The 10,102-nt window shown below is 43.9% G+C and overlaps 1 non-coding gene across 1 annotated transcript; it reads left to right on the top strand.

The window, feature by feature from the left end:
- The first annotated feature begins 9,334 nt into the window (after nt 1–9,334).
- Nucleotides 9,335–9,416, top strand: TRNAL-UAG. The gene has a single exon. It is a non-coding gene; the product is annotated as a tRNA-Leu (tRNA).
- Nucleotides 9,417–10,102: the final 686 nt, after the last annotated feature.

Below are 10,102 nucleotides of genomic sequence, written 5' to 3'. Positions count from 1 at the left end.
ACGTGGCCGCCCCGGCTCCTTCTGCCGCCGCGTGGACCTCCCGGCGCTGCGTCTGCTGATCACTAGCCCGCTGACTACAGAGCTTCCGGATCTAACGCCTGGAGCGCTCCTGGCCACCTACTGGCAAAGGGGGCGCCCTCCTAGCGGGTAATTTGAGAGGGGGCAGCTAACCTCTTGCTCTGGTACCGCACCCTCCCATTCTCCATCTGCTGCCTGTCTAGTTCCTGTATTCAAATCCTTTCCCCAAATCAGTAATGATCCGATCTCATTGTACGTCTCTTAAAATATTTTTTTTTTTATCAGAAATCGCTTTTTTTTTCCCCTCCCTGATCTCTTCTTTGCAAAAACTTAGGCATGTATGACTATGGCAATTACTTGTATAATTATTTGTATAGTACGTTGCTGTATTCCTCTTAGCGCACGGCCTGGCATCTGCGTGCGTGCTAAGTTGCTTCAGCTGTGTCCGACTCTGTGTGACCCTATGGACTGTAGCCCGCCAGGCTCCTCTGTCCATGGGATTCTCCAGGCAAGAATAAAGGAGTGGGTTGTCATGCCCTCCACCAGGAGATCCTTCCCAGCCTGGCACCTAATAAGTGCTTAATAAATACCTGGGAAATGAATGAATAAATATGGAAAAGTATAATGAAGAAAAGGAAATAAAACTAATGATAACCACTGTGAACAAGTTCATATTATATTCTTCCTATTTTTCTAGTGAAAGTTTAGAAATTTCACAACTCTTAAATTTAGAAATAAAAGACTTCGCTGGCCTTCCAGTGGTTAAAACTCTGGGCTTCCACTGCAGGGGGCACAGGAAAAAAAAAACACAAAAAACAGTGATATTTATCAAGTGTTTTTTCTCATACTATCTTCATATCAACTTTTGTAGCTCTACTGTACAGATCATAAAACTGAGGCTTATAGAGGGACACCTACCCAGAAGATTTCCAAGGTAGGGGCCCAAGCAAACAGAGAAACAAGTGTATGCAAGCAGGCCAGAAACAGACAGGGTTATCTAGGTATGATTGTGGGAGTGTTTACATTTTTCCTAACAAGAGTGGACTCTTACCTATTTCTCCTATCCACTCAACACTAGGTTGTAAACATGTTTCTGTGGTCAAGGGCTACCTGTCATTTGCAATGCCTTCTTTGATGAGCCTTTTTGGAGTTGTGACAAGAGCTGATATTTACAGGACATTCGCTTTGTGTCAGGCATTGCGGTAACTGCTTTATAGACATTATCTTTTTAAATTCTGGTCATAATCCTCTTATTGTCCCCACTTCATACACAGGGAGACTAAGGCAGGTTAAGTGACTCTCCCAAGTTTACATAGGAAGTTGCAGATTTTGACCCAGGTCTCGGTATATATTGACCAACCCCTAGGGTGTCCTGTCCATAAGTCTTGACACTTCAGGTTTGTGTGTGTGTGCTCAGTTGCTTGACATGTCCAGCTCTTTGCAACCCTATGGACTGTAGCCCGCCAGACTCCTCTTTCCATGGGATTTCCCAGGCAAGAATACTGGAGTGGGTTGCCATTTCCTGTTTTAGGGCATCTTCCCAACCCAGGGATCAAACCCCAGTCTCTCGCGTCTCCTGCATTGGCATGAGGATTCTTTATCACGGCACCACCTGGGAAGGCCACTTCAGGTTTTATGGCCCCTGAAAATTCAGATTCTGTTGGGAGAGTGAAGTCCTTCAGCTTACCAGCTGCAATGCTCTCTGTAGGGAGTAGGTACAAGTTTATGAGGCTTGGGGAGAGGGTGACATTCAGGCAGCACCTCATAAGGTGGTGAAGGGAATGAACAAATAGAAATGGTCCTGAGACCATTGGTCATCGAGTGTTTCACCCTTTGGCCTAAATACTACAAGTTTCAGAAAACGCAAGATCTAGAAGATATATATATCATTTTTGTTTGAAATATTGGCTCCATTAGTCATCTTGAAAAAAAACTCTGGCTTTCAGCATAAAACAAAATTATACCTGGAAATTTTAACCATGGGAAAACTGGACAAGAACAGAGTCTGAGCTAGTCTGTTCAAGCCCAAAGAAAGGCCAAAAAAGAAAAAAGATTGCTCTACTTATAGCTCTGTGGCTCTGGACAAGTTATATAGCTTCTTTTTTCCTCTCTTTGGTGTATGAGCATCTTTTGCTTTAAGGAACCAGTACACCCTATTCTCAATTCATGAGAACAGCCCTCTCCACTCTCCTGGTTCTAAGATTGGAGACATGACTAGACCTGGCTGGTCAGTATATTCCATCCCTTTTGTCCCGTTCATTGGTTCTGGGATGAGCATGTGACCCAAGTCAAGCCAATGAGATACTAATTTGGGTCTTTTATAGCTGCCATTTTAAAAGAGAATCTCTTTGAAGCAATCTAAATGTCCATCAGCAGATGAATGGATAAAGAAGATGTGGTGTGTATTACACACACACACACACACACACACACACACACACACACATACATGGGCTTTCCTGGTGGCTCAGATGGTAAAGAATCTGCCTGCAATGCCGGAGACCTGGGTTCGATCCCTGGTCTTATCTGGAAGATCCTCTGAAGAAGGGAATGGCTACCTACTCCAGTATTCTTGTCTGGAGAGTTTCATGAACAGAGGAGCCTGGTGGGCTACAGTCCATGAGGTCACAAAGAGTCGAACTTGACTGAGTAACACTTTCATTTTTCATATATATATACATAAATAATGGATTATTACTCAGCCATAATAAAGAATGAAATAATGCCATTTGAAGCAACATGGATGGATCTAGAGATTATCATACTAAGTGAAGTAAGTCAGTCAGAGAAAGACAAACATGATATCACTTATATGTGGAATCTAAAAAAGAAAAAATTGTACAAACAAACTTATTTACAAAACAGAAATAGACACACAGACATAGAAAACATACTTAAGGTTACCAAAGAGGAAATGGATAAATTAGGAATTTACAGATATACACTACTATATATAAAATAGATAAACAATCTGAAAAATAATATATATATGTATAACTGAATCACTTTGTGTAACAATTGTGTTAGTTTCAGGCATACAGCAAAGAGCCACAGAGCTATAAGTAGACAAGTCTTTTTTCTTTTTTGGCCTTTCTTTTTCACATTCTTTTCTATTATCAGTTATTATAAGATATTGAATACAGTTCTTGTGCTATCCTTGTTACTTATCTATGGGTATTTGTTCTTAAAGCAGATACTTAATTAAGCTCCAATTGTGTGCCAAGTATTGTGTTAGGAGTTGGAGGAAAGACCTCCCTTTAGAGAGTGGTCAAACAGGGGAGGAAAAGGGAAAACAAATTTCTCAAGCAGTCATAATTCCCAATACAAATTGCAGGGTGTGCTATGAGAGAGAATTGTAAGGGGCAATAAGAGATTATAAAGGCAAATGCGGTCAGAAAGGATTCTCTGATGAGATGACTTTTGAGTTGCACTCTGAAGGCTTCCCAGATGGCACCAGTGGTGGAGAACCTGCCTTCCAGTGTGGGTTTGATCCCCTGAAGTAGGAAGATCCCCTAGAGTAGGAAATGGCAACCCACACCAGTATTCTTGCTTGGAGAATCCCATGAACAGAGGAGCCTGGCAGGCTATAGTCCATGGGGTCACAAAGAGTCAGCACTGAGGTATTACTTCCAGGAGCTTCAGGTGCCCGGGGTGGCCTCAGCAAGGAGATGTGAACCAGATCATTCTAGGTTTTTACTTGATCCTTAATCACCCCATTTAACCACCACATAAAGCTGTTTGGACTCTACTGAAGAGTGTGGAATAACAAAGAGAATTAAACATAGGAGGATAAAAATTAAACTGTACCCTCATTTTTATAGTATCCAAGAGGAAAAATAAACCATTCACAGTGTTTCTTGGCGCACTCTAGTTCCAAGCCTTACTCCATGTACTGAAGCCTGCCCTTTCTTCTCTCAAATGGACAGACATCTCCTCTCCAAGCACTGAAGGACAAAATCCCCACTTGTATTAGAAAAGCCCCTCTCCCGGCCCACAGGATTTTTTTTCCCCTCTCCCTCCAACAGAGTAATCATGGGACTCACTAATCCACAGGATGCAAAAAATATCAAGAAAGTGAAAAGACAATTCAGAGAATGGGAGAAAATATTCATAAATCATATATCTGATGAGGGATTTATAGCTAGAATATATAAAGAACTCATAACTCAAATAAAAAGAGAACTCCATTTCAAAATGGGTTACAGATTTGAATAGACAGCTCTACAAAGAAGATATACAAATGGCCAATAAGCACATGAAAAGAGCCTCAACATCATTAGTCATTGGAAAAATGCAACTCAAAGCTGAATCCACTAAGATGTCTATAATCAAAAGTCAGATAACAAGTGCCGGCAAGGATGTGAAGAAGCTAGAAAACTCACACACTGCAAGGAGGAATGGAAAATGGAAAACCACCTGACAGTTTCTCAGAAAAATTAAGCATGGGGTTCCCATATAATCTAGGAATTCCATTCCCCAGCATATATCCAAGAGAAATGAAAATATATGTCTGCACAAAAACATCTGCAAAAATGTTCATAGCTACATTATTCATAATAGGAGAAAGGTGAAAACAACCCAAATGTCCATCAACCAATGAATGGATAATTAAAATGGGGTATATCCACACAACGGAATATTATTCAGCAATAAAAAGGAGTGAAGTACTGATAAACGCTAAAACATGGATAAAACTTAAAAACAATATGCTAAGTGAAAGGAGCCAGACACAAAAGGCAACAGATATATGATTTCATTTATATGAAATGGCCAGAAAAGGAAATCCTTTGCGATGGAAGGCAGATTAGTGGTTGCTTGGGGGGCTAAGAAGGGAGTTTGTGGGGAATGGAGAGTGATAACTAACAGGTGTTCCTTTTCAGATGAAAAGATCTTAAAACTGATTGTGGGGATGGTTGCATAATTATGTGAATATACTTAGCAATGAGCTATACACTTTAAGGAGGGGTCTTGTCAAGTGCTCGGGGCTGGTGCACTGGGATGACCCAGAGGGATGGGGTGGGGAGGGAGGCGGGAGGGGGGTTCAGGATGGGGAACACATGTAAATCCATGGCTGATTCATGGCAATGCATGGCAAAAACCACTACAATATTGTAAAGTAATTAGCCTCCAACTAATAAAAATAAAGGAAAAAAAGAAAAAAAAAAGGGGTCTTGTATGGTATGTGAATTACATCATGATAAAATTGTGACCCTCAAATAAGGGCTCACGGTATCGCCACGGTGCTTCAGGGTGTGACTCAGAAGAGAGATTCTCAGGAAGAGTGCTGTACCCAGTCTAGGTACGTGGCTGCCCCCACTTCAAAGGATGGGAGTAATCTGCCCACAGGCTCAGGGAGGGTTGGCGAACCGCTCTAGCCACAAACGCCATGGGAACGAAATGCTTCTAAGCGCCGGCTCCTCTGATTCCCTGTCCACAGGAGGCCGTAGGAGTTATAGAGCAGTTTTAGGTTCACAGTGGAACTGAATGGAAGGATTTCCTGTATCCCTCCTGCCCCTACACAAGACAAGAATAGCCTCCCCCATTATCAACATCCCCCGCCATGTGTTACAATTAAGGAACCTACACTGCGCAGAGCCCACAGTTTACATTAGAATTCACTCTTGGTGGTATACATCCTAGGTGCCTATGTGCTCAGCCATGTCTGACTCTTTGCAGGTTGCAACCCCATGGACTGTGGCCTGCTGGGACTAGCCCATCAGGCTCCTCTGTCCGTGGGATTTTCTAGGCAAGAACAGTGGAGTCGGTTGCCATTTCCTACTCCAGGGGGTCTTCCCAACCCAGGGATGGAATCACATCTCTTGCACCTCCTGCATTGGCAGGTGGATTCTTTACCACTGGGCCACTTGGGAAGACCCCTGCATTCTATGAGTTTGGTCTAATAGTGGCAAGCATCAGGTGTTATGTTTAGTATCATACAGAGCAGCTTCACTGTCTTAAAAACCCTTCATCTATTAATCCCCTACCTCCCCCTCACCTCCTAGAACCACAATGGAATGCTTTTAAGCAGAAGCTTAAAAAAATGCTTGGAAGTCCTCCTTTGCTCCTTGGCTCAGGAGGTCTAGGGCCTACTGTGCACAAAACCATCACAGGGCCATTCAGTGACCCACCTGTATCTACAGAAAGACTAGCAGAAGCTAGGAAGCGACCACTCTTCTATCATTTGGACAGTGTCTTTCTCTCTTTTCCTTGCACAAGGCAAATTCCCGGATTAGGGTGGGGCGTGTATGGAACTTTAGATACATTTGCCCCTGTGTCATTATAGACTTCCCTGGTGGTTTAGGCTGTAAAGAGTCTGCCTGCAATGCAGGAGACCCAGGTTCAATCCCTGGGTTGGGAAGATCCCCTGAAGAAGGGGATGGCTACCCACTCCAGTATTCTTGCCTGGAGAATTCCATGGACAGAGAATCCTGGTGGGCTATGGCCCATGGGGTCACAGAAGTTGGACATGACTTTTTACTTTTACTTTTTTCACTGCATAGAAAAAGATCTAGCAGGATACAGCTAAACTGTTACTCATTTGGATTTGGTTTTGAAGGAGGGAAGTGGTGAGGAAGAGAACTTCTCTAACTTTATACAGATTTGACATCTGAAAAAAACTTTACAATGAGCATGCATTACACTACATTTCAAATTTAAAAAGACAAAAAACACCTTTCTTTACCGAAGTGTTGGCAGAGTTTAACTGGAGAAATTGAAGATTATTTTATTCTTTTATTTGCGCTTTTCTTTCTTAGCCTTTGATTTCAATAAGAGACATGTATTTATTACTTTAGTAAAGGTTATTTTTAACTGTCACTTCCATAAAAAAAAAAAGCAAAAGATAAACAGAGTCCAGTTGCCCTGGTTTCCATGGCCTCCCTACCCTTGCCTGCCTGGGCCTGGGTTTTGCATAGGAACGGTCCTCCCAGCCTCACCCTTAAGGCAGAACTCACCAGGGAAGCTGAGTCAGCACTTCTGCAGAGGCCTGCAGGGAGTCAGGCCTGCTCACTGGAGCAGATAAGCTCATGGCCTTGCTTCCACTGGATTTTTGTTCTGTTGAAGCAACTGGCTTGAGGGTTCTGAAGCGGCTCTGGAAACAGCTTTTCTCCCAGAAGACCTGATTTTTGCCTTATCTGGTCTAGGAGGTACTGGATAAATGCTCACTTGAATTATCAGAGAGAGAGAGTGGGAAGGGCTAGGGTTGTGTTATGGAGTCCAAGTTCATACTGCTCACACACACAACAGGCCAATAAATCGAGAGAGGAGGTTCTGGGTCAGGGAACAGCAACTTTATTTGGAAAGCCGGCAAGCAGAGAAGACGGTGGACGAGTGTTCCAAAAGAACCACCTTACTCGAGTTAGAATTCAGGTTTCTTTTATCCTAAAAGAGGAGGTAGGGGATGGCTGGTTGTTGCAAACTTCTTGGTGCCAGAATCCTTTGTTCTTACAACTGTTCATGTAGGTCAGGTCACAAAGTTCCCGTAAACCTCCCAACAGGACAAATATTATTCTCTGTTCTGCAACTTTCTCTTGCCGTATGAATGGAAACGTGTTATACCTTTAAAGATCAGAGCCTAGAGAAGGAGATATCCTGTATATTTCAGGTTGTAGGCAACAACCCTTTACAAAAGATGCAGAGCCATCGTGACTAAGCACAGGCGACAGAACACAAAGGTTAGTGCTAAAGGAATAGATTCAATATGGAGTCAGGTTTGTTCTTCACTGTTACAGTTGCTGCTAGCAAATGATCCCACTACTGGAGAAGGCTTTGAGTCATTTGTTGGGGGATTACTCAAAGAGGGGCTTCCCTGGTGGTTCAGACAGTAAAGAATCTGCCTGCAAGGCAGGTAGACCTAGGTTGGGTCCCTAGGTCAGGAAGATCCCCGGGAGAAAGGAATGGCTACCCACTCTCGTATTCTTGCCTGGAGAATTCCATGCATGGACAGAGGAGCCTGGTGGGCTATAGTCTTTGGGGTCCCAAAGAGCCGGACACAACTGAGCAACTAACACGTTCACTCACTTTACCCAAAGAGATCTCTGCTTCCTCCTTGTGGCCACACGGGGTGATCTTTCAGAAGAGTTGAACAAAATGAATTCTGGGTGGCAGGAACTGGAAGTTGATGTGTTATGTATTTGCTCTGAATTTACTGCATTTTATTTTATTTTTATAAGGAAAACCACCATTTTGGTTCCCAATATTTATTCAAGATCTTACACAAAATATTTCAGATAATTGAGTTTTGGTAGTCATCTTTCTCCTCTTCATTTTGATTAATCTGTAAGTAGCAATTTGTAACTTCGCTTTTAGCATACGTAGCTTATTCTTCAAATATTTTTTGGTGAGATATTTCAAATACCTTTTGGAAAAGGGCACAATTAGAATAATTTTGCTTTCTTTGCTTCTTCTATTGTTACAACCCCTCCACCAGGATTCCCAGCTTTCCCATTCACTTTGATTCTCTCCTGAAAAAACTACTCAAAATTGGCAGCATCCTTGATTCCATCCTCTCCAGGGTTGGTACAGTCCAAGGTAAACTTAGGACAGTACCCGCTTCTTTTTTGTTGCCCCGCTTCCCGACAAGCTTTTTCACCGGCGCCATGGCGGCAGCAGAGGCAGAAAAGGCTACTGTATTTTTAAAATCTCACTGAAAATAGTCTCTTATGTGAAGAACACTGGATCTTGGAAGGGTCAGGAATGCTGGTTCTACCTGGGGCAGCGAACACAATTTTTTTTGCCTCTCTGAGCCTCAGTTCCCCGCTCTGTAAAAACAGAGTGGATACTCGTGATGACTGAGGGAGCCTACACAAGTCAATGACCTGTAAAAGCGTTCAGTGATATTCCTTCCTGGAATCACAGTGGCAAGTGCCAGGCCATGGGGCCGCCCAAGGCTGCAGGAGGACGAGAGAGGCCACAGGATGGTGACCCCGCTGGTTCCCCGAAAACCCGGGTTCCGCGCGGACCTGCAGCGCGGCCCAGAGCAAGCGCCAGTGCAACACTGCCCCCACGTGGTCGTAGGCAGTATCTCCCTCTCACGGAAAACCAAACGCAAACATAGATGACGATTGACTGTTAACATTTTGGAACTCCTTTTTTTCCTTTTTGATGCTGCGTCCCGACTGTATTTACTACTGCGGATAACGAGAGCACTCCGATGCCGAAGCCCGGAAGGAAGCCACGGGGTTAGTACGTGGAAACTGGCGCCAGGACGCCAGGCTGATATCTGGCAAACGTACAACAATGGAGGCGGGGTTTGGAGAGAGCGAGGCGCCGGGTCATGAGACTAATATAGTACGTATGGAAGACGTTCCGAGCGGGAGGTAGCGTGGCCGAGTGGTCTAAGGCGCTGGATTTAGGCTCCAGTCATTTCGATGGCGTGGGTTCGAATCCCACCGCTGCCACACCTTGCGGGTTTCACTTTTTCAACTTCTGAATCATCTCCCAATTATTCTTCGCCTTTATTTGTGTTTATTTTTTAACCTACTGACGCTGTTTTTTCTTTTTTAAAAATGGAATGAGGAAGGGAGGGGGAAAGGAGAAAACTGCAGCTCGGGGGACCTCATTCCTTTACCCTTATACACAACCCTCACCAATTCTGCTACCTAAAAATACGAAAACGTCTCCCTATTTTCATGGTAAAGCATTTGAGATACTTTAAGAAGCTCTCAGACTGTCTGCGCCTTTGATTTAAGGCTTCAAAGCCTGAGGCCCAGGCAGAGGGCCTCTTTCGGCCATCCAGCGACAGAGATTAGGTGGGGGTGATTATAACCAAGACTTCACTTAGGAAGGGTCCCTTTCTGGCCTCCTCTAGTCTGCAGAGAGCTCAGGCTGACTCCATAAATCCCTATTGGTAAAAACTGTGTCAGGCGACCTTACGGAGGGTCTGGGGGCTCGAGACCCCCGCCCCAGCCGGGTTTATCAGCCTAGAGGTCCCAGCTTCATTGATCCACTTCCTACCTGGTTTTTGTGCTTGTTTATTTACTCATTCAACAATTTATGAAGGGCCTGCTCCTAATAGGTAGTCCTGGATTGGGCTTTCTAGGTGGCTCAGTGGTAAAGACTCTGCCTGCCAATGCAGGAGATGAAA

This window comes from Cervus elaphus, chromosome 10, assembly GCF_910594005.1.
Source record: "Cervus elaphus chromosome 10, mCerEla1.1, whole genome shotgun sequence".
In the NCBI taxonomy this organism is placed as follows: Eukaryota; Metazoa; Chordata; class Mammalia; order Artiodactyla; family Cervidae; genus Cervus; species Cervus elaphus.
This window is presented reverse-complemented; position numbering and strand designations above follow the sequence as displayed.